This window comes from Henckelia pumila, chromosome 4, assembly GCF_033568475.1.
Source record: "Henckelia pumila isolate YLH828 chromosome 4, ASM3356847v2, whole genome shotgun sequence".
In the NCBI taxonomy this organism is placed as follows: domain Eukaryota; kingdom Viridiplantae; phylum Streptophyta; class Magnoliopsida; order Lamiales; family Gesneriaceae; genus Henckelia; species Henckelia pumila.
Genome location: NC_133123.1, coordinates 180,562,332 through 180,587,020, shown reverse-complemented (window position 1 = coordinate 180,587,020; position 24,689 = coordinate 180,562,332). Strand labels below are relative to the sequence as shown.

General features: G+C 38.4%; 1 non-coding gene across 1 annotated transcript; it reads left to right on the top strand.

Annotated features, from left to right (window-relative positions):
- The first annotated feature begins 966 nt into the window (after positions 1 to 966).
- LOC140870204 (small nucleolar RNA R71) lies at positions 967 to 1,073 on the top strand. The gene has a single exon (XR_012147176.1). It is a non-coding gene; the product is annotated as a small nucleolar RNA R71 (small nucleolar RNA).
- The last annotated feature ends 23,616 nt before the right edge of the window (positions 1,074 to 24,689 follow it).

Genomic DNA, 24,689 nt, shown 5'->3' with positions numbered 1-24,689 from the left:
ATCGGCAAAAGGGATATTGATATTCAACTTTTTGAACACGTCTAAAAATTTTGAGAATTGAGCGTCTATCTTTTCCTTCTTGAATGCTGTAGGAAAAAGGGGTGGAATAACAATATTTGACCGTGTTGTGGGTGGTTGTGTAGAGTTAGAAGACTTACCTATTGATGTATCTGGTGTTTCATCTTCCTTTATTCTTTCTGGTTCTGGCATCTCGGTCTCCAACTTTTCCCACTTCTCAGTTCATTTGCCTTGACCTGCTCCTTTGGATTTGTTTCTATGTCACTTGGTAAGGTCACATGCTCTCGATTCGATATCATCTTGGCTAGCTGCCCAATCTTATTTTCCAACCCTCTTATAGATGCATCTTGGTTTTAAATCCTTGTCTCGATGGATGATATGAACTTTTGCATCATCTGCTCCAGACTTGACTTCTCTTCTCGATAATGTTTTCCATGATTTTGATTCCCATATGGCATGTTATTCTGTCCTCCCCATGAGAAATTCGGATGTTACTTCCACCCTGGATTATATGTGTTCGAAAAGGGGTCATTCCCCGAGAGGTTTTGATTTTCCACATGGTTTACCATAACTCCTTCTAGTTGATAGAATGGATTTCCAGTCTGGCAATCTTCAGTGAAGTGTTCACCTCCACATTTTTCATAGAATGCCTCTTGAATGCGCATCGCAGAGTTCCCTACAATTAACTCATCTATTTTCTTATTCATAACCTCAAGCTGAGCTGCCACTGAGGTGAACGCGTCTACTTGATGGATTTCCCTAGACTTCCTCATCATGCTCCTCTCCTATTGAGGATGGTAGCTACTGGATGCCACCTCCTCGATAAACTGATCATACCCCTCTTTGGGTGATTTACGTAGGATGTTTCCACCTGCAGCTGCATCTAACATGGTGCGATTAGCATCTGAAAGAACATAGTAAAAAATTTGAACCACAAGCCAGTCGGTTAATTTGTGGTGCGGGCATCTCCTCAGCATATCCTTGTATCGTTCCCATACATCATATAGTGATTCTTGTTCACCTTGAGCAAAAATCGCGATGTCAGTTCTTAATTTCATCGACTTGGATGGTGGAAAATATTTGGTGAGAAAAGATTTTGTCAAATCGTCCCACATGGTGATTAAACCTGCTGGTAAATTTGTTAACCATGTTTTAGCCTTGTCTATTAGAAAAAAAGGGACAAAAGCAAGCGAATAGCGTCATCAGAAACTCCATGTTGTTTGAAGGTATAACAAGTTTCCAGGAAATTTTCAATATGAGCATTTGGGGTCATCAATTGTGGTTCCACCAAATTGAACTGAATTTTGGATCATCTGGATGATGGCAGACTTTATCTCGAAATGGTTTGCTTCCACTATTTGTCTGATGATGCTTGGTCTAGAATCCTTGATGGATGGCAAGGCACTATCCATCATAGATCTGTATGCTAGTGGTGCATTAGCTTCATCGTCACCTCCGTGAATGCGTATTTGTTCATCGTCTGCCATCGCTTCTCTTTGTTTCCTTCTTCTCCTACGGAATGTTCTTTCGATTTCAGGATCAAGAGGTATGAGTTCCGAGTTAGATGAGTGTAGCATGCACTATAGGAATGTTTCTGCGTTTTCAAGATTCAAAGGTGAGAATAGTGATTAAAATTGGTACGAAGAAAAATATATAAGACAGATTAAAGTTATTAATAGTCTCCAGCAATAGTGCCAAAAACTTGATCGAACAATTACTACCACGGAAATTCAACTCAAATATATCCATCAATTAAGCTCGAATAAATCGCAAGTGCACGAGTCAAATAATAATATAATGTACTAAGTATGAGTATCGTCTACAGAGACTATATCATACAATAATTTGCTTATGTAAATTCTCTATCCAAATCACGAAACTTTGGACAAGTGTTTACAATTAAAAACTAATAAATAACTGAAATAAATTGAATCAACCAAGAAGTTGATATTAAAATAAAATTTTATGAAGATGACGTTTGTTGGAATCTCGGTTCACCTACCACTTAGTTGACTTGGACATCTGAGTTTCAAATCCTACGTATACTTCTGACAATATTTCCTAAACTGTTGACACACTCTCTCAAGTTATGGAAACCTAATTCAAGTTAATGAAACAACCAAATATCTTTGATAATTTATCATCACTGATTGCATGACGCTCCTTGAAATCTCATAAATTTTGACCTATTGGTCTATAATTATCAGTATGTATTCAATATCATATGTCTAATTATGAATCTACCTTTTGATATAATTTATAAAATATTAAACTATGAAAAATTTAGCTACACTTCAACATAGAGGAAGAATTCAATGACGAAAACAAGTACTTGCAGAATAGAAGAAACAATTTGTCCAAAAATTTAATCACACATGCGTGTTTCGGTGGTAAGATCCCCTAAATTCCAAAAAAATAAACTTTGCGACTAAAATTCATCATAGTATTCAACCACAATGGTTTTCCAGAAGTAATAATTGAAAATTGAAAAGAAGAAAAACTTCAGAAAATATGACGAAGCTTCAATCTTCTTCGCTTGCCTTCAACCGCCATCGTGCTCTCGAATCTGATGGTGTTCAACCCCTAATTTCGTCAGTTTTTTTATTTTTTATACTCTGCCAAAACAATTGTTTCCTTATCGCGCATAAAGTGACCGCTCGTATACGATCGAGCGCGAGATTGCTCTATCTCAAGGGAAATTTGCTTCGCTGGCGGGCTCGAGCGCAGAAAATGACCGCTCGAGCGCACTCCTTCTCTGCTTTTGAGCAAGTTTTTCTTCTTTGGTGCGCTTGAGCAGAAAAAATGGTCGCACCTCTGCTCTGCCCGATGAAATTTTCTTCACTTCTTGCGCTCTAGCGCATAAATTAACTTCTCAAGCGCGCTGGTATACTGCCTCCAACATTGAAATTCTTCATTATTCCTACAAATTATCCAATGAAACCAGAGGGGTGAACCGAATGCATGAATAACAGAGAAATGAAACATAAATGGTCCTAACTACACAAAAACATGCAAAACAAATGCAAAACAATGCAATAAATCACATAAAAACGACACATATCAAGCAAGAAAGATGCAAAGGCGAGGTTGATTTTTTGGGTGCTGTTGTTGCAAGAGTTCGACATGAAAATCGTTTATAGAAAGGGTACAGAAAATCAAGTGGCAGATCACTTATCCCGTATGGAGAATCAAGAAACCGAGGGTCAGACAATTCACGATGAATTCCCAGATGAGCTGTTATTTGAGGTAACGATTTTACCATGGTATGCGGACATAGTAAATTATTTGTCAAGTAAGTTTCTCCAACCTCATTTAAATTATCAACAGAAAAATAAATTCTTTAGTGATTTGAAATATTTTTGTGGGAAGATATTTTACTCTTTAAGATTTGTACAGACGATGTTATTCGTAGATGCATTCCAGCAGAGGAGGTAAGTTCTATCCTCACACATTGTCACAAAGGACCGACTGGAGGCCATTTTGGAGCGGGTAGAACCGTTGCTAAAGTACTTCAATCGGGTTTCTATTGGCCTTTACTATTTAATATTCATATAATTTTGTGAATGCTTGTGATAAATGTCAACAGGTAGGGAACATTTCAAGAAGGCATGAGATACCCTTGAATAATATCCTTGTTTGTGAAGTGTTTGACATATGGGGTATTGACTTTATGGGACTCTTCCCTGTGGGCATAATTACATTTTAGTGGCTGTGGATTATGTATCTAAGTGGGTATAAGCTCTTGCATGTCACACTAATGACTCTAGGATTGTTGTAAATTTTCTTAAGAAATATATTTTTCAAGGTTTGGTACACCTTGGGAAATAATTAGTGATGACGGTACCCACTTTTGTAATCATTAGTTTGACGCTCTTCTAAGCAAGTATGTGGTAACTCATTAGGTGGCAACACCTTGTGATATGAATCTAGGAGATGCTCAACGATTCATATTGTTCCAAAATTTGGTTCGTAATTTGTCCTCGAGAATTGAAGGATTTGGATTACATGGAAATCTAATTGAAGAGATTGAAGATCAGTTTGGGAGTTTCCTATGCGTTCTTGAAGTGCTAGGAGTAAAAAAGAATGAAGAAAATAAAATTTGGGCAGAGAGTTTCTCGCTCGAGTGCGGGTATCGTCCGCTCGAGGGAGCTCAAAGGATTTTGTGAAACAGAGCGTTTCTCGCTCGAGCGCGTATAACGTCCACTCGAGCGAGGATTTCTTCCGCTCAAGCGAGCGAGTTTTTTCGGGAAAAACACACACCTCGGTGTGTTGTGTGTGTGTGCGAGATTTTGATATTATTTTTCTATTTTTGAGAGTTCTAATTATACTAGGAAACTTTTAGGAGATATCTTTGATATCTTTAGATATAATTTTGCTATATCTTTTATTATTTTGTAGTTGTATTATAAATACAACAAATACATTCATTATTGAATAACATAGTTCAGATTCAGTTTATACACAAATTATTGAAATTCTCTCTAGAATTTTATTCAAAGCTTTGCTTTGGCTTTTCGAATCAAACTTTCTCAGTTTAATTACTTGAAAACGTTTGTCAATTGATTTCTCACTGAAGATTGTCAGATACAAGTTATCTGAATGTTTTCTTTGGTTTCGATTATCGTGATTTCTGTTGTTAATCGTCCCGTCGATTAAAGGTGGAAATCTAAAATTCTATCAATTTTACTTGTTTCAAAGATTGGGAAAAACTCTTTGGATCTTTGATTATTGGTTAGAGGGTGCGATTTAATTTATAATCGTGTTTGCTAATCTTATTCATAAATATTTATATCATTTGGTATCAAACAGAAGGTTTTTTATTCAAGTAAGTCGTATAATTCTTTAATCTATATTCTTTCTTCGTTCCGCGTTCTTCGTTCATCGTTCCGCGTTCTTCATTCTTCGTTCTTCGTCTATCTCATATAAAATTTCTGTGTCATTTCTTTCAAACTTGTTATCGAAGTCTCGTGTCTTGTGCTACAAATTATAAATTAAAAAAAATCGAAAATTCAAAAAAAAAAAAAGAGATTTAAAATCGGTCAAAAAAAAAAGTGAAGACCGAAATTGTCGAAAAAAAAAGGAAGCAAAATAACTTGTGATCAATTTTCTTGTGTCATGTTCATCCTTTGGTGCCAAGTTTTTCAATCTTCATAAATTCAATTCCTTGTTTTTGTGCAATCTTCATGAGTCGATTGACAAGTGTTTACAAGTTTTGAACTTTTGAGTTTGATATTTAAAATCACAAAGCATAAGTTATTCCGTATATTTTAGTTAAAAAAAGAGGATTGTTGAGTGAATTTTCTTTGGAGTGACTTGTGAGATTTTTGGGTGGGGGATATTTTATTACTATTTTTTTTTCTTGCAAGTGATAGTCGTGCTTTGTTTGCATATTTTAATGTTATTTTGTTAGTAGTTTGCATACATTCATATGTCTTTGTTCATGTTTTATCTTAGTTTTGTTTTATGCATGCATTTAGCTACATAACATACTCCCGAGTTTAATGTGTAGGAATTATCAAGTTTTAAGAAGAAATCAGATTTTTTCTCATGCGCTCGATCGGACGAACTCACTGAGTTGAGCGCGACATCTGAAGATTTTGAGGCAGTAGGTTCCCCACTTTTCATGCGCTCGATCGGACCAACTCATAGGATCGAGCGCAGCCAAGGAATTTTTAAAACAGTGTTTTTGCAACTTTTCATGCGCTCGATCGGACGTAGTCATGCGATCGAGCGCGGATGTCGGTTCGGGAAAGTTTTTTTAATTTTAGAAACTCTTTTATTTTGGACTCTAGTTTTTATTATGCTTTTATTCCGTTTTTGGGAGATTATTATCAGACTTTTACAATCACTTTGGAGGCTAGGTTTGGTATTACAACTCTCTCTCAAGTTTTCTTCTTTTCTTTTGAATTTTTCTTGAGTTTTTCATGAATCGTTGTAGCTAAACTTTTATACTTGGTTGAGGGAGACGAAACCTTGATATAATTTATTCATGAGATTCGATTTTCAGTGTTTAATTCCTTGTTGAGTATCAATAGTTGGTCTATTTTATTTCATGCTTGTATGTGAGATTTTAGGATTGTCCATCTTAGGATTTTGCTATACAATCTATAGCTAAATTAGAATTCAAATCCATAATTATTTGAATCAACTAATTTGCGAAGCAACTACGTTTGATATTTTCTGTTGTTGAATTTATTAAATCGTAGGAACAACTATTGACTAGGCTAAATACAACTGCTGGTGTTTGTGTTGTATAGCTTCATTAGTTTCACTCATTTGAATGCTACCTTAGATTTAAATCTAGATCGCTGGAATCCGGGTTAATTTATTGGTAAGGGTTAATTTAGAACATTGATGTCTAGTTAACTAAGATTAAGGTGAAACGGGAATTTGATTTTCAATGATGAATATTTGATAGGATTAATTATTTTTAAGGAATCGATCATTGAATGAATAAATATCAAGGGTGTAGTCGACTGATATCAAGGCTTGTCTCTTATTGATTTCTCTAGTTAAATTTTCAATCTTGAATGATAGTGATAATATTACTTTTTAATTTCTTAAGTTTTTAGTAGTTAATTCCAAAACATAAAAAAACCCCCTTTTAGTTTATTTAGAACACATTAAATATACATTTCCTTGTGAGAACGATCCCTACTCACACTACTGCATTATTTGTTTTTCTGATTGAGTCGGGTAATTTGGGCGTGACACGACTAAGCGCTACCAAATTTTGGCGCCGCTGCCGGAGAACGGTGTTTAATTTATTGTGTTCTTTTTCTTTTTGTTTTGTTTTGTTTAATCTCACTCTCCTATCTTTTCTTTGTTTCTAGTTCTCTCTCGTTCATGCTTTTAGGTGATTTTGCTGAAGAAGACTTTCTCTACGACCCGGAGATCGAAAGGACTTTGCACAGGCGAAGGAGAGAACTTCGTAGGCAACAACAAGAGGAAGCTGCTCGAGCTGCATTCCCAGAAGAAGAGATGGCTGCTAATGCGAATCTGAGTCTTAGACAATTGGGAACTCCTGATCCCAATCAACAACCTTTATGCATTAATTTTCCTACATTAGAAAATAATGCTACTTTTGAGCTTAAATCTGGATTGATTCACTTATTACCTTCTTTTCATGTTCTTGCAGGTGAGGACCCGAATAAATACTTGATGGAATTCCGAGTGGTTTGCACGAGTATGAAACCCCATGGAGTGACAGAGGAGCAGATTCAGCTGAGAGCTTTTCCTTTCTCTTTGAAGAGTGCTGCTAAGGACTGACTATATTACTTGCCCTCTGGTTCTATCACAACTTGGACGGAGATGAAAAGAATTTTTCTGGAGAAATACTTCCCAGCCTCTAGAGCCACGAACATCCGGAAGGAAATCTATGGAATCAAGCAATACTCAGGGGAATCACTGCATGAATACTGGGAGCGGTTCAAGAAGCTTTGTGCTAGTTGTCCGCATCACCAGATAAGTGAAAATCAATTGATACAATTTTGCTATGAAGGTTTGTTACCTCATGATAGGAGTATGCTAGATGCATCCGATGGAGGAGTTTTTGTGTACAAAACTCCGGTACAAGCAAGGAATCTGATAGAGAATATGGCTGCCAATTCTCAACAATTTGGCACCATCAAGAATGATCATGTACCAAAGAAGAACATGTTGGAAAACGCGGCGATCAGATCAATTAGGATTGATACCCGGTGCAGCGGAAGTTTAAAATTTTTATATGGAACGATTCCATAATGGGTATCAACCTTACGATTAAATTGTGTGTGTAAAAATTAAATAACGATTATAAAATTTTTACCTTTAATCTCGAATCGAGATTTTGGACACCAACAGATTTCTCTGCTCTTGTTGTATATCCCTGGAACTGATGGACGAACTGTTCTTCTATCAGGTCCACGAACGGATAATTAATCCCTCTGATAGATTGCACTAGAAAATCTATCAGAAGTTTCTACGAAGAGATTAACGAATTTGATCCGTTAAACCAGACTGTAATTCAAAATCACAGGCTGGATTTTACCGAGTAGAGAGGGAGGGGGGGCGGCCACTATTGATAGAAAATACTTAGGTTTTCGAAAATTGTGACCTGTTGTATGTAATTTCTGTACTGCAATAACTTATTTATAATGTAGGCCACTAACAGCTTAGGGCCCATTAGTCATAAGTTCAAGCCCGACAAGCAAAGCCCGCATGTTCAGAAATTAATATAAAATTCATCGTGACTCCGATTGATAAACCAATTTCACCAATGTGCACAAAAACCATTTCTGCACTTTTAAAGTCAAGATAAATTTTTCTGAATCCGAATTCAGTGATTTCCAAAAATGTCCATCCCTATGTCATTTTAGGAAATCTTACTCCTCTACTCTTTAAATAAGAAGTCCAACTTCTTCGTTCATTAAATTTAACTCTTTAAATTTAACTATCTCAACGGGGATTAAAAATCCATTACACTGTGTGACCCTCAATGGTTCAGGGATACAGCTAGCCGTGGGCTCACAACTCCTTGTGACTCGGAACAACAATTTCCGACTTGCCCATCGAATCATGGTAAGAGCGCCTAGCAACATCGCCCCATGATTCCCTAGGTATCACTGATAGTGCCTACAAGAACCAATAGATTTTGGTTAGCGTACAGTACGGTCCCTTCATCCAGATATCCCGATCGAATCAACAACCATTGGTATATCGAGAGTCGTTCGAGATTCGATAACTATGCAATACATCTTGAAGATCAAATAGTGACATCGCATGTGCTACTAAGAAGCCATTTCTTAAATCACATCATGTACTCTGGCCAGAGATTCGTCACACTAATATCTCCTCAGATCGCATAGGATATCCACACTCGCAAGTATGTGGTGAATCCTTGACAACAAAGCATCGACTCCTATATGTGTTGTAACTGTACCCAATCCCGACACCTGATGACCCCAATAGAGTCGGTAAATGAGTCAAAGCACAGTACTAGAATATAGAGTCTCAATGATGTTTCAAGTAGTAAGGACTAATGGTGTACAACCAAAACCGCGGACTATATCCACTCGATAAGTGATAACCACTTGGAAAGTCCGGATAGGGTAGTTCGATCATTCATCATATGAATATCCATTTGCATGCTTCGAACATCTCTATGTTCCTTACCAATGAAACGTGGTACTCCGCATCGCAAATGCTAGTCTCAAACTCGAGCGATCCTTATCCTTATTATCGGACGGCTCAATCGACTAGGAACAGTTTAGAATATACAGTGACTATAAGATGTGTTTCATGATAGACATCTCCATGTTCTACCACATCTTACATACACTATAGTATATTCAAGGTCTTTATCAAAACAACAATAGTATATCACAATATAACAATATGAAGAAAGATAAAGTCATTGCCATTAATAAAAGTGTAAATAATATTAAACAAAAGATTGTTTATACAAAGAGTCATCAAAGCCCTTAGCCACAAGTTGGCTCACCGGGCACCCACTCTTTCAATCTCCCACTTGTCCTATAGCCAACTAGTCATACTACGTAGACCCATTGTTTCGCGATGTTTGTCAAATAATGGTCCTGACAAGGGCTTAGTAAGTGGATCAGCGATATTGTCTGCAGAGGCCACTCTTTCGACAGTGATGTCTCCTCTTTCCACAATCTCCCGGATGATGTGGTATTTCCTCAGTACGTGTTTGGATCTTTGATGAGACCTTGGTTCCTTTGCCTGAGCAACGGCACCCGTGTTGTCACAGTATACCGGGACTGGACCAACAACTTCAGGAATGACGCCCAACTCTTGGACGAAATTCCTCATCCAAACGGCCTCTTTAGCAACAGCTGATGCTGCAATGTATTCTGCTTCAGTGGTGGAATCCGCTGTGGTGTCCTGCTTGGAACTCTTCCAAGAGACAGCACCGCCATTGAGCATGAACACAAATCCAGAGGTTGACTTCGAGTCATCCACGTCACTTTGGAAGCTAGAGTCGGTATAGCCTTCCAATTTTAGTTCTCTTCCTCCATATACCATGAACATATTCTTAGTCCTTCGTAATTACTTAAGAATGTCCTTCAAGGCTTTCCAATGCATTTGACCGGGATTAGCTTGATATCTGCTCGTGACACTCAGAGAAAATGCTACGTCCGGTCTGGTAGATATCATCCCATACCTGATACTACCTATGGCTGACGAATATGGTACATGTGTCATTTTCTCTATCTCTTCATCAGTCTTGGGACACACAGACTTGGATAGAGAAACTCCATGACACATGGGTAGATTTCCTCTCTTGGACCCATCCATTGAAAACCGTTTCAATATGGTGTCAATGTAGGTTGATTGAGTAAGTCCTATCATTCTCTTAGATCTATCTCTATAGATCTGTATCCCTAGAATATAGGATGCCTCACCCAAATCCTTCATCGAGAATCTACGTGATAACCATATCTTTGTTGACTGCAACATCCCTACGTCATTCCCAATGAGTAGGATGTCATCAACATAAAGTACTAAGAATGTCACAACATCCTTAACTACTTTCTTGTACACGCATGGTTCCTCCGGATTCTTGATGAAACCAAAATCTTTTATTGTTTCATCAAATTTCTGGTTCCAACTTCTTGATGTTTTTTTTAGACCATAAATTGATCTCTGAAGCTTGCATACCTTATGCTCGCTTCCCATGGATGTGAACCCCTCAGGCTGCTTCATATAGATTTCTTCCTTAATGTCTCCATTAAGAAAAGCAGTCTTCACATCCATTTGCCATATCTCATAGTCATACCATGCAGCTATGGCAATAAGGATTCTTATGGACTTGAACATTGCAACTGGTGAAAAGGTTTCATCATAGTCAACTCCTTGTCTTTGAGTATAACATTTTGCCACCAATCGCGCCTTGTAGGTCAATACCTTACCATCAGGCCCAAGCTTTCTCTTGTAGATCCATTTACACCCTATTGGAATAATTCCATCGGGAGGATATACTAAATACCAAACTTGGTTTGTATGCATCGAATCTATTTCCGATTGCATAGCTTCAAGCCATAAATTTGAATCCGCATCAGAAATTGCTTCCTTGAAGTTTCTTGGATCACATCCAACATCGGGTTCATCTTGATCCCCTTCAAGAAGAAGACCATATCGAATAGGAGGTCTAGAAGTCCTCTCGGATCTTCTAGGTACAGGCGTGTCTATCAATGGTTCCTGAGGTGTAGGATCGTTATTTTGTATTTCGGGTTCTTCTCGAATTTCTTCGAGTTCCATCATCTCGCCTTTCTTATCCAATAAGAACTCCTTCTCCAAGAAGGTGGCATTCCTTGAAACAAACACCTTTGTTTCAGCAGGATAATAGAAATAATATCCGATTGAATTCTTCGGATACCCTACAAAATAACATAAGCTGGATCGACTATCCAACTTATCTCCCACTGTCCGCTTCACGTAAGCAGGACATCCCCAAATCCTCAAGTACGAGTACTTAGGAGCTTTGCCATTCCATAACTCGTATGGTGTTTTGTCCACTGCTTTAGTGTGGACGTTGTTCAACAACAATACCGCCGTTTCAAGCGCATAGCCCCAAAACGAAGGTGGAAGCTCAGTGAAGCTCATCATGGACCGAACCATGTCCAACAAAGTTCGATTACGACGCTCCGATACACCATTAAGCTGTGGTGTCATAGGAGGAGTCCACTGAGAGAGAATCCCATTCTCTTTTAGATAGTCCAAAAACTCGGTACTTAAGTATTCTCCACCTCGATCCGATCGAAGTGCTTTAATATTTTTACCTAGCTTGTTTTCTACTTCAGCCTTGAATTCTTTGAACTTTTCAAATGCTTTAGACTTATATTTCATTAAATATAAATACCCATACCTCGAATAATCATCAGTAAAGGTAATGAAGTAGGTGTGGCCATATTGAGTACCAACTCTAAATGGACCACAAACATCTGTATGGATCAAATCCAACAGATTTTGACTACGCTCAGGTTTCCCCTTAAAAGGAGATTTAGTCATTTTTCCTTTCAGGCAGGATTCACAAGTAGGTAGAGAGTTAATATCAGACATATCAAACATGCCCTCTCCCACTAGCTTGTTCATCTCCCTTGAGGAAATATGACCTAGCCTAGCGTGCCAAAGGTTTGTCGGGTTTTGGCTATCGATTTTCCTTTTGTTTGTTGTTGCCGGTTTATCAACATAATTTATTGGAACGTCTTTTAGTTTTAAGTAGTATAGATCGTTTTCAAGTTGTCCATTTCCAATTAATTATTCATTCTTGTAAATATTGCAAATCTCATTCACAAAATTGCAAGAATAACCATCTCTATCAGGCATAGAAACAGAAATAATGTTTTTAATCAAATCCGGAACAAATAAAACATCTCTTAAAAGTAACTTAAAACCGTTCTGCAAAATTAAATAAACATCTCCCACGGCTTTAGCTTCAACTCTGGAACCATTTCCGAGCCTCAGCTGGGTCTCACCCATTCTAAGCCTGCGACTTCTTGTCATCACCTGCAAATCATTGCAAATGTGAGATCCACATCCGGTATCCAATACCCAAGAAGTAGTATTAAGTGAAACATTTATTTCAATATAGAACATACCCTTCGCAGTTCGCAACTGCTCTAGATATTCCTTGCAGTTACGCTTCCAATGACCGGGCTTCTTGCAATAATGGCAAACATCCTTGGATTTTTCCATGTTTGAAGCCTTTGTCTTGTACTTCTTCTCGGGTTCGATTTTCTTGGGTGGGGCAGAACGTTTCTTGCCCTTTGTACTTGGCCCCTTCTTAGCATAAGAAGAGGAGCCCACCAAGAAAGCCGGTTTATCCTTCTTTAATGTGGATTCATATGTCACAAGAATATTGACCATCTCTTCAAGGGAGGCCTCTATCTTGTTCATATTGAAATTCACCACAAATCCGTCAAACGAAGAAGGAAGAGACAGAAGTAGTAAGTCCACGTTGAGTTCATGCTCCAACACCAAATCAAGGGTTACCAACTTCTGTATGAGCCAAATCACTCATACCCCATGATCACGGACCGAAGTCCCTTCACGCATGCGACACGTCATTAGCTCCTTTATAGTAGAGAACCTTTCAGCCCTCGATTGAGCCCCAAAAAGTTCCTTGAGTTGAACGTGAATGTCAGCAGCATTCACGGTGTCCTCAAATCGCCTCTGGAGTTCATCAGACATCGAGGCTTGCATATAGCATTTGGTCTTGATATCATGGTCTCACCATGTATCAAGTTTGGCTAACTCCTCCGAACTTACGTCAGCTGGTGCTTCCTTCGGAGGAGATTTTTCTAACACGTAGAGCATCTTCTCCGAAGTCAAGACAATCTTCAACTTACGGAACCATTCCGTATAGTTTGCGCCAGTCAACTTATTTTGTTCGAGGATCGAGAAAAGTGGATTACGCGAATTCATCTTATGAAATACTAAAAAGAAACAGACAAATATCAGTGATTGTTTAAGCAATTTTAAGACATAAAATAGGCGAAATTTATTTTATGAATCTCACTCCCACTATTTTAACGATTTCACTACCCTCTAGTGAAAACGGGAAACTGTTTTCCTTAGTGAGAACATGGAGTCCAATTGACAATCTATGGTCCCGAATAATATCAGCCAACCATAATTTCAAAAGGTAGAGCCCAATTGCTTCCAAAGCAACCTCCATGTTTTTACCTCATGTCCAATAAGGGCCCAATAATATGACGCCGTTTATTGTGACATGTCAAGATGACCCATCAATATTAAGTTGTGATGGACGGTCGCCATGTGGATCCCCCAATAATATGAGCCGATCCCATGGGAGTCCCACCCAACTTACAACATGTGTCGATCCAATGTACAGCTTTCCGACGAACGGGCCCCCCCAATAATATGAGCCGGACCGTATCCGCGGGTAGCATCTCATACATTGATCGTTGATGGAAGGTAGGAACATTTAAACAAATTTAAATTTCCTTTATTTATCTTGATATCAATTTTAAATCATATTTAAAATGAGGGATTTTTAATTATAAAATTTGTCTCATCATTTTTAAAATTTTGTATGCTTGTCGGATTCACACAATTTTGTCTAAAACATGCATACAACTATAATATCACATATTATATAGGATGATCGATTCCATTTCTAATCGACCCGTGGTTGCCAATCACGAGTCTTAGTCCAATCCTAGGTAATATGCAGTATGCAATGCAATCCTATTACATTTGCTTCCAATTTACATTTCTTCAGTCTTTATTGTCTGCTGGGCCCACCTCCATCTTCAAATCTTGATCTCCCACTAAATCTAATTTATTTACAATAAATAACAATGACAAGTAGGGGATACATTTTAAGGGGTGGGAACGGGCCATAAACCAAGCCCACTTTTATTACATATGACAATCATATTGGGCCATAAACCAGACCCATTAATAAAACCAACAACAATAAAAACAAATGTAAATTCCTAACATACACCTACAAAATTGGTCATGGCAATCGATCATCCTTATCCAATAACATTTAATTCAAAATTAATTTATTGGATAACATGCAATGGAAATTTAAATTTAAAAGGATAAAATCATATTTCATACATAAAATCTTATTTTATATACAAAATCATATTTTATATTTTTATCAAATAAAATCATATTTTATCTATAAAATCCAATTTTATACATAAAATCATATTTTACTCAATATATCCATAAGATCATATCTTATCATCAATTGTACCAAAAATAATTAATTTCAAAATTCAATTTAACGGATAAAATATTTAAATTTTCCAAAAATTCAGATTTATCCAAAAATCAATTTTAAAATTTTCGGACTCGAACAATTCGATCCGACGCCTCGTGGACCAATCAAAAACAATTTTCGATCGGACCAAAAATAGAATTTTAACATATTAAAATTTAATTTAAAAATTAAAAAAATAATTTTTCACGCGGGCCGCCCGGGACATTCCCGGGCTGGCCGCGCCCCGTAGGGCTCGGGCCGGGCAGCCCGGCTGCCCCTAGGGCAGCGACGATCGCTGCCCTGGGCAGCGATCACATCGTTGCCCATGGGCAGCGCCGTGCGCCGCCCTGTGCAGCGCCCAGCGCTGCGCAGGGCAGCGCCGTGCGCTGCCCGGGGCAGCGACGATCGTTGCCCCTGCCCCGGGCAGCGATCCAATCGCTGGCCGGGTTTTTGCCCGAAAAAAAAAAATTTATTTTTAAATATTTATTTTATTTCAAAAACCGAGGCTTAAAAAATTTTTGTACAATCGATTAGTTTAATCGCTTGATCTGAGCAACCTGGCTCTGATACCACTGCTGAAAAACGCGGCGATCAGATCAATTAGGATTGATACCCGGTGCAGCGGAAGTTTAAAATTTTTATATGGAACGATTCCATAATGGGTATCAACCTTACGATTAAATTGTGTGTGTAAAAATTAAATAACGATTATAAAATTTTTACCTTTAATCTCGAATCGAGATTTTGGACACCAACAGATTTCTCTGCTCTTGTTGTATATCCCTGGAACTGATGGACGAACTGTTCTTCAATCAGGTCCACGAACGGATAATTAATTCCTCTGATAGATTGCACTAGAAAATCTATCAGAAGTTTCTACGAAGAGATTAACGAATTTGATCCGTTAAACCAGACTGTAATTCAAAATCACAGGCTGGATTTTACCGAGTAGAGAGGGAGGGGGGGCGGCCACTATTGATAGAAAATACTTAGGTTTTCGAAAATTGTGACCTGTTGTATGTAATTTTTGTACTGCAATAACTTATTTATAATGTAGGCCACTAACAGCTTAGGGCCCATTAGTCATAAGTTCAAGCCCGACAAGCAAAGCCCGCATGTTCAGAAATTAATATAAAATTCATCGTGACTCCGATTGATAAACCGATTTCACCAATGTGCACAGAAACCATTTCTGCACCTTTTAAAGTCAAGATAAATTTTTCTGAATCCGAATTCAGTGATTTCCAAAAATGTACATCCCTATGTTATTTTAGGAAATCTTACTCCTCTACTCTTTAAATAAGAAGTCCAACTTCTTCGTTCATTAAATTTAACTCTTTAAATTTAACTATCTCAACGGGGATTAAAAATCCATTACACTGTGTGACCCTCAATGGTTCAGGGATACAGCTAGCCGTGGGCTCACAAATCCTTGTGACTCGGAACAACAATTTCCGACTTGCCCATCGAATCATGATAAGAGCGCCTAGCAACATCGCCCCATGATTCCCTAGGTATCACTGATAGTGCCTACAAGAACCAATAGATTTTGGTTAGCGTACAGTACAGTCCCTTCATCCAAATATCCCGATCGAATCAACAACCATTGGTATATCGAGAGTCGTTCGAGATTTGATAACTATGCAATACATCTTGAAGATCAAATAGTGACATCGCATGTGCTACGAAGAAACCATTTCTTAAATCACATCATGTACTCTGGCCAGAGATTCGTCACACTAATATCTCCTCAGATCGCATAGGATATCCACACTCGCAAGTATGTGGTGAATCCTTGACAACAAAGCATCGACTCCTATATGTGTTGTAACTGTACCCAATCCCGACACCTGATGACCCCAATAGAGTCGGTAAACGAGTCAAAGCACAGTACTAGCATATAGAGTCTCAATGATGTTTCAAGTAGTAAGGACTAATGGTGTACAACCAAAACCGCGGACTATATCCACTCGATAAGTGATAACCACTTGGAAAGTCCGGATAGGGTAGTTCGATCATTCATCATATGAATATCCATTTGCATGCTTCGAACATCTCTATGTTCCTTACCAATGAAACGTGGTACTCCGCATCGCAAATGCTAGTCTCAAACTCGAGCGATCCTTATCCTTATTATCGGACGGCTCAATCGACTAGGAACAGTTTAGAATATACAGTGACTATAAGATGTGTTTCATGATAGACATCTCCATGTTCTACCACATCTTACATACACTATAGTATATTCAAGGTCTTTATCAAAACAACAATAGTATATCACAATATAACAATATGAAGAAAGATAAAGTCATTGCCATTAATAAAAGTGTAAATAATATTAAACAAAAGATTGTTTATACAAAGAGTCATCAAAGCCCTTAGCCACAAGTTGGCTCACCGGGCACCCACTCTTTCAATCTCCCACTTGCCCTAAAGCCAACTAGTCATACTACGTAGACTCATTGCTTCGCGATGTTTGTCAAATAATGGTCCTGACAAGGGCTTAGTAAGTGGATCAGCGATATTGTCTGCAGAGGCCACTCTTTCGACAGTGATGTCTCCTCTTTCCACAATCTCCCGGATGATGTGGTATTTCCTCAGTACGTGTTTGGATCTTTGATTAGACCTTGGTTCCTTTGCCTGAGCAACGGCACCCGTGTTGTCACAGTACACCGGGACTGGACCAACAACTTCAGGAATGACGCCCAACTCTTGGACGAAATTCCTCATCCAAACGGCCTCTTTAGCAGCAGCTGATGCTGCAATGTATTCTGCTTCAGTGGTGGAATCCGCTGTGGTGTCCTGCTTGGAACTCTTCCAAGAGACAGCACCGCCATTGAGCATGAACACAAATCCAGAGGTTGACTTCGAGTCATCCACGTCACTTTGGAAGCTAGAGTCGGTATAGCCTTCCAATTTTAGTTCTCTTCCTCCATATACCATGAACATATTCTTAGTCCTTCGTAAGTACTTAAGAATGTCCTTCACGGCTTTCCAATGCATTTGACCGGGATTAGCTTGATATCTGCTCGTGACACTCAGAGCAAATGCTACATCCGGTCTGGTAGATATCATCCCATACATGATACTACCTATGGCTGACGCATATGGTACATGTGTCATTTTCTCTATCTCTTCATCCGTCTTGGGACACATAGACTTGGATAGAGAAACTCCATGACACATGGGTAGATGTCCTCTCTTGGACCCATCCATTGAAAACCGTTTCAATATGGTGTCGATGTAGGTTGACTGAGTGAGTCCTATCATTCTCTTAGATCTATCTCTATAGATCTGTATCCCTAGAATATAGGATGCATCACCCAAATCCTTCATCGAGAATCTACCTGATAACCATATCTTTGTTGACTGCAACATCCCTACATCATTCCCAATGAGTAGGATGTCATCAACATAAAGTACTAAGAATGTCACAGCATCCTTAACTACTTTCTTGTACATTCATGGTTCCTCCGGATTCTTGATGAAACCAAAATCTTTTATTGTTTCATCAAATTTCTGGTTCCAACTTCTTGATGCTTGTTTTAGACCATAAATTGATCTCTGAAGCTTGCATACCTTATGCTCGCTTCCCATGGATGTGTACCCCTTAGGCTGCTTCATATAGATTTCTTTCTTAATGTATCCATTAAGAAAAGCAGTCTTCACATCCATTTGACATATCTCATAATCATACCATGCAGCTATGGCAATAAGGATTCTTATGGACTTGAACATTGCAACTGGTGAAAAGGTTTCATCATAGTCAACTCCTTGTCTTTGAGTATAACATTTTGCCACCAATCGCGCCTTGTAGGTCAATACCTTACCATCAGGCCCAAGCTTTCTCTTGTAGATCCATTTACACCCTATTGGAACAATTTCATCGGGAGGATCTACTAAAGACCAAACTTGGTTTGTATGCATCGAATCTATTTCCGATTGCATAGCTTCAAGCCATAAATTTGAATCCGCATCAGAAATTGCTTCCTTGAAGTTTCTTGGATCACATCCAACATCGGGTTCATCTTGATCCCCTTCAAGAAGAAGACCATATCGAATAGGAGGTCTAGAAGTCCTCTCGGATCTTCTAGGTACAGGCGTGTCTATCAATGGTTCCTGAGGTGTAGGATCGTTATTTTGTATTTCGGGTTCTTCTCGAATTTCTTCGAGTTCCATCATCTCGCCTTTCTTATCCAATAAGAACTCCTTCTCCAAGAAGGTGGCATTCCTTGAAACAAACACCTTTGTTTCAGCAGGATAATAGAAATAATATCCGATTGAATTCTTCGGATACCCTACAAAATAACATAAGCTGGATCGACTATCCAACTTATCTCCCACTATCCGCTTCACGTAAGCAGGACATCCCCAAATCCTCAAGTACGAGTACTTAGGAGCTTTGCCATTCCATAACTCGTATGGTGTTTTTTCCACTGCTTTAGTGTGGACGTTGTTCAACAACAATACCGCCGTTTCAAGCGCATAGCCCCAAAACGAAGGTGGAAGCTCAGTGAAGCTCATCATGGACCGAACCATGTCCAACAAAGTTCGATTACCACGCTCCGATACACCATTAAGCTGTGGTGTCATAGGAGGAGTCCACTGAGAGAGAATCCCATTCTCTTTTAGATAGTCCAAAAACTCGGTACTTAAGTATTCTCCACCTCGATCCGATCGAAGTGCTTTAATACTTTTACCTATTTTGTTTTCTACTTCAGCCTTGAATTCTTTGAACTTTTCAAATGCTTTAGACTTATATTTCATTAAATATAAATACCCATACCTCGAATAATCATCAGTAAAGGTAATGAAGTAGGTGTGGCCATATTGAGTACCAACTCTAAATGGACCACAAACATCTGTATGGATCAAATCCAACAGATTTTGACTACGCTCAGGTTTCCCTTTAAAAGGAGATTTAGTCATTTTTCCTTTCAGGCAGGATTCACAAGTAGGTAGAGAGTTAATATCAGACATATCAAACATTCCCTCTCCCACTAGCTTGTTCATCCTCCTTGAGGAAATATGACCTAGCCTAGCGTGCCAAAGGTTTGCCGGGTTTTGGCTATCGATTTTCCTTTTGTTTGTTGTTGCCGGTTTATCAACATAATTTATTGGAACGTCTTTTAGTTTTAAGTTGTATAGATCGTTTTCAAGTTGTCCATTTCCAATTAAACATTCATTCTTGTAAATATTGCAAATCCCATTCACAAAATTGCAAGAATAACCATCTCTATCAAGCATAGAAACAGAAATAATGTTTTTAATCAAATCCGGAACAAATAAAACATCTCTTAAAAGTAACTTAAAACCGTTCTGCAAAATTAAATAAACATCTCCCACGGCTTTAGCTTCAACTCTGGAACCATTTCCGAGCCTCAGCTGGGTCTCACCCATTCTAAGCCTGCAACTTCTTGTCATCACCTGCAAATCATTGCAAATGTGAGATCCACATCCGGTATCCAATACCCAAGAAGTAGTATTAAGTGAAACATTTATTTCAATATAGAACATACCCTTCGCAGTTCGCAACTGCTCTAGATATTCCTTGCAGTTACGCTTCCAATGACCGGGCTTCTTGCAGTAATGGCAAAAATCCTTGGATTTTTCCATGTTTGAAGCCTTTGTCTTGTACTTCTTCTCGGGTTCGATTTTCTTGGGTGGGGGAGAACGTTTCTTGCCCTTTGTACTTGGCCCCTTCTTAGCAGAAGAAGAGGAGCCCACCAAGAAAGCCGGTTTATCCTTCTTTAATGTGGATTCATATGTCACAAGCATATTGACCATCTCTTCAAGGGAGGCCTCTATCTTGTTCATATTGAAATTCACCACAAATCCGTCAAACGAAGAAGGAAGAGACAGAAGTAGTAAGTCCACGTTGAGTTCATGCTCCAACACCAAATCAAGGGTTACCAACTTCTGTATGATCCAAATCACTCGTACCCCATGATCACGGACCGAAGTCCCTTCACGCATGCGACACATCATTAGCTCCTTTACAGTAGAGAACCTTTCAGCCCTCGATTGAGCGCCAAAAAGTTCCTTGAGTTGAACGTGAATGTCAGCAGCATTCACGGTGTCCTCAAATCGCCTCTGGAGTTCATCAGACATTGAGGCTTGCATATAGCATTTGGTCTTGATATCCTGGTCCCACCATGTATAAGTTTGGCTAACTCCTCCGAACTTACGTCAGCTGGTGCTTCCTTCGGAGGAGATTTTTCTAACACGTAGAGCATCTTCTCCGAATTCAAGACAATCTTCAACTTACGGAACCATTCCGTATAGTTTGCGCCAGTCAACTTATTTTGTTCGAGGATCGAGAAAAGTGGATTACGCGAATTCATCTTATGAAATACTAAAAAGAAACAGACAAATATCAGTGATTGTTTAAGCAATTTACTAAGACATAAAATAGGCGAAATTTATTTTATGAATCTCACTCCCACTATTTTAACGATTTCACTACCCTCTAGTGAAAACGGGAAACTGTTTTCCTTAGTGAGAACATGGAGTCCAATTGACAATCTATGGTCCCGAATAATATCAGCCAACCATAATTTCAAAAGGTAGAGCCCAATTGCTTCCAAAGCAACCTCCATGTTTTTACCTCATATCCAATAAGGGCCCAATAATATGACGCCGTTTATTGTGATATGTCAAGATGACCCATCAATATTAAGTTGTGATGGACGGTCGCCATGTGGATCCCCCAATAATATGAGCCGATCCCATGGGAGTTCCACCCAACTTACAATATGTGTCGATCCAATGTACAGCTTTCCGACGAACGGGCCCCCCCAATAATATGAGCCGGACCGTATCCGCGGGTAGCATCTCATACATTGATCGTTGATGGAAGGTAGGAACATTTAAACAAATTTAAATTTCCTTTATTTATCTTGATATCAATTTTAAATCATATTTAAAATGAGGGATTTTTAATTATAAAATTTGTCTCATCATTTTTAAAATTTTGTATGCTTGTCGGATTCACACAATTTTGTCTAAAACATGCATACAACTATAATATCACATATTATATAGGATGATCGATTCCATTTCTAATCGACCCGTGGTTGCCAATCACGAGTCTTAGTCCAATCCTAGGTAATATGCAGTATGCAATGCAATCCTATTACATTTGCTTCCAATTTACATTTCTTCTGTCTTTATTGTCTGCTGGGCCCACCTCCATCTTCAAATCTTGATCTCCCACTAAATCTAATGTATTTACAATAAATAACAATGACAAGTAGGGGATACATTTTAAGGGGTGGGAACGGGCCATAAACCAAGCCCACTTTTATTACATATGACAATCATATTGGGTCATAAACCAGACCCATTAATAAAACCAACAACAATAAAAACAAATGTAAATTCCTAACATACACCTACAAAATTGGTCATGGCAATCGATCATCCTTATCCAATAACATTTAATTCAAAATTAATTTATTGGATAACATGCAATGACAATTTAAATTTAAAAGGATAAAATCATATTTCATACATAAAATATTATTTTATATACAAAATCATATTTTATCTTTTTATCAAATAAAATCATATTTTATCTATAAAATCCAATTTTATACATAAAATCATATTTTACTCAATATATCCATAAGATCATATCTTATCATCAATTGTAAAAAAATAATTAATTTCAAAATTCAATTTAACGGATAAAATATTTAAATTTTCCAAAAATTCAAATTTATCCAAAAATCAATTTTAAAATTTTCGGACTCGAACAATTCGATCCGACGTCTCGTGGACCAATCAAAAATAATTTTCGATCGGACCAAAAATAGAATTTTAACATATTAAAATTTAATTTAAAAATTAAAAAAATAATTTTTCCCGCGGGCCGCTCGGGACATTCCCGGGCTGCCCTCGCCCCGTAGGGCTCGGGCCGGGCAGCCTGGCTGCCCCTAGGGCAGCGATCACATCGCTGCCCATGGGCAACGCCGAGCACTGCCCTGCGCTGCCCGGGGCAGCGACGATCGCTGCCCCTACCCCGGGCAGCGATCCAATCGCTTCCCAGGTTTTTGCCCGAAAAAAAAAAAAATAATTTTAAATATTTATTTTGTTTCAAAAACCGAGGCTTAAAAAATTTTTGAACAATCGATTAATTTAATCGCTTGATCTGAGCAACCTGGCTCTGATACCACTGTTGGAAAACGCGGCGATCAGATCAATTAGGATTGATACCCGGTGCAGCGGAAGTTTAAAATTTTTATATGGAACGATTCCATAATGGGTATCAACCTTACGATTAAATTGTGTGTGTAAAAATTAAATAACGATTATAAAATTTTTACCTTTAATCTCGAATCGAGATTTTGGACACCAACAGATTTCTCTGCTCTTGTTGTATATCCCTGGAACTGATGGACGAACTGTTCTTCAATCAGGTCCACGAACGGATAATTAATCCCTCTGATAGATTGCACTAGAAAATCTATCAGAAGTTTCTACGAAGAGATTAACGAATTTGATCCGTTAAACCAGACTGTAATTCAAAATCACAGGATGGATTTTACCGAGTAGAGAGGGAGGGGGGGCGGCCACTATTGATAGAAAATACTTAGGTTTTCGAAAATTGTGACCTGTTGTATGTAATTTTTGTACTGCAATAACTTATTTATAATGTAGGCCACTAACAGCTTAGGGCCCTTTAGTCATAAGTTCAAGCCCGACAAGCAAAGCCCGCATGTTCAGAAATTAATATAAAATTCATCGTGACTCCGATTGATAAACCGATTTCACCAATGTGCACAGAAACCATTTCTGCACCTTTTAAAGTCAAGATAAATTTTTCTGAATCCGAATTCAGTGATTTCCAAAAATGTCCATCCCTATGTCATTTTAGGAAATCTTACTCCTCTACTCTTTAAATAAGAAGTCCAACTTCTTCGTTCATTAAATTTAACTCTTTAAATTTAACTATCTCAACGGGGATTAAAAATCCATTACACTGTGTGACCCTCAATGGTTCAGGGATACAGCTAGCCGTGGGCTCACAACTCCTTTTCACTCGGAACAACAATTTCCGACTTGCCCATTGAATCATGGTAAGAGCGCCTAGCAACATCGCCCCATGATTCCCTAGGTATCACTGATAGTGCCTACAAGAACCAATAGATTTTGGTTAGCGTACAGTACGGTCCCTTCATCCAGATATCCCGATCAATTCAACAACCATTGGTATATCGAGAGTCGTTCGAGATTCGATAACTATAAAATACATCTTGAAGATCAAATAGTGACATCGCATGTGCTACTAAGAAACCATTTCTTAAATCACATCATGTACTCTGGCCAGAGATTCGTCACACTAATATCTCCTCAGATCGCATAGGATATCCACACTCGCAAGTATGTGGTGAATCCTTGACAACAAAGCATCGACTCCTATATGTGTTGTAACTGTACCCAATCCCGACACCTGATGACCCCAATAGAGTCGGTAAACGAGTCAAAGCACAGTACTAGCATATAGAGTCTCAATGATGTTTCAAGTAGTAAGGACTAATGGTGTACAACCAAAACCGCGGACTATATCCACTCGATAAGTGATAACCACTTGGAAAGTCCGGATAGGGTAGTTCGATCATTCATCATATGAATATCCATTTGCATGCTTCGAACATCTCTATGTTCCTTACCAATGAAACGTGGTACTCCGCATCGCAAATGCTAGTCTCAAACTCGAGCGATCCTTATCCTTATTATCGGACGGCTCAATCGACTAGGAACAGTTTAGAATATACAATGACTATAAGATGTGTTTCATGATAGACATCTCCATGTTCTACCACATCTTACATACACTATAGTATATTCAAGGTCTTTATAAAAACAACAATAGTATATCACAATATAACAATATGAAGAAAGATAAAGTCATTTCCATTAATAA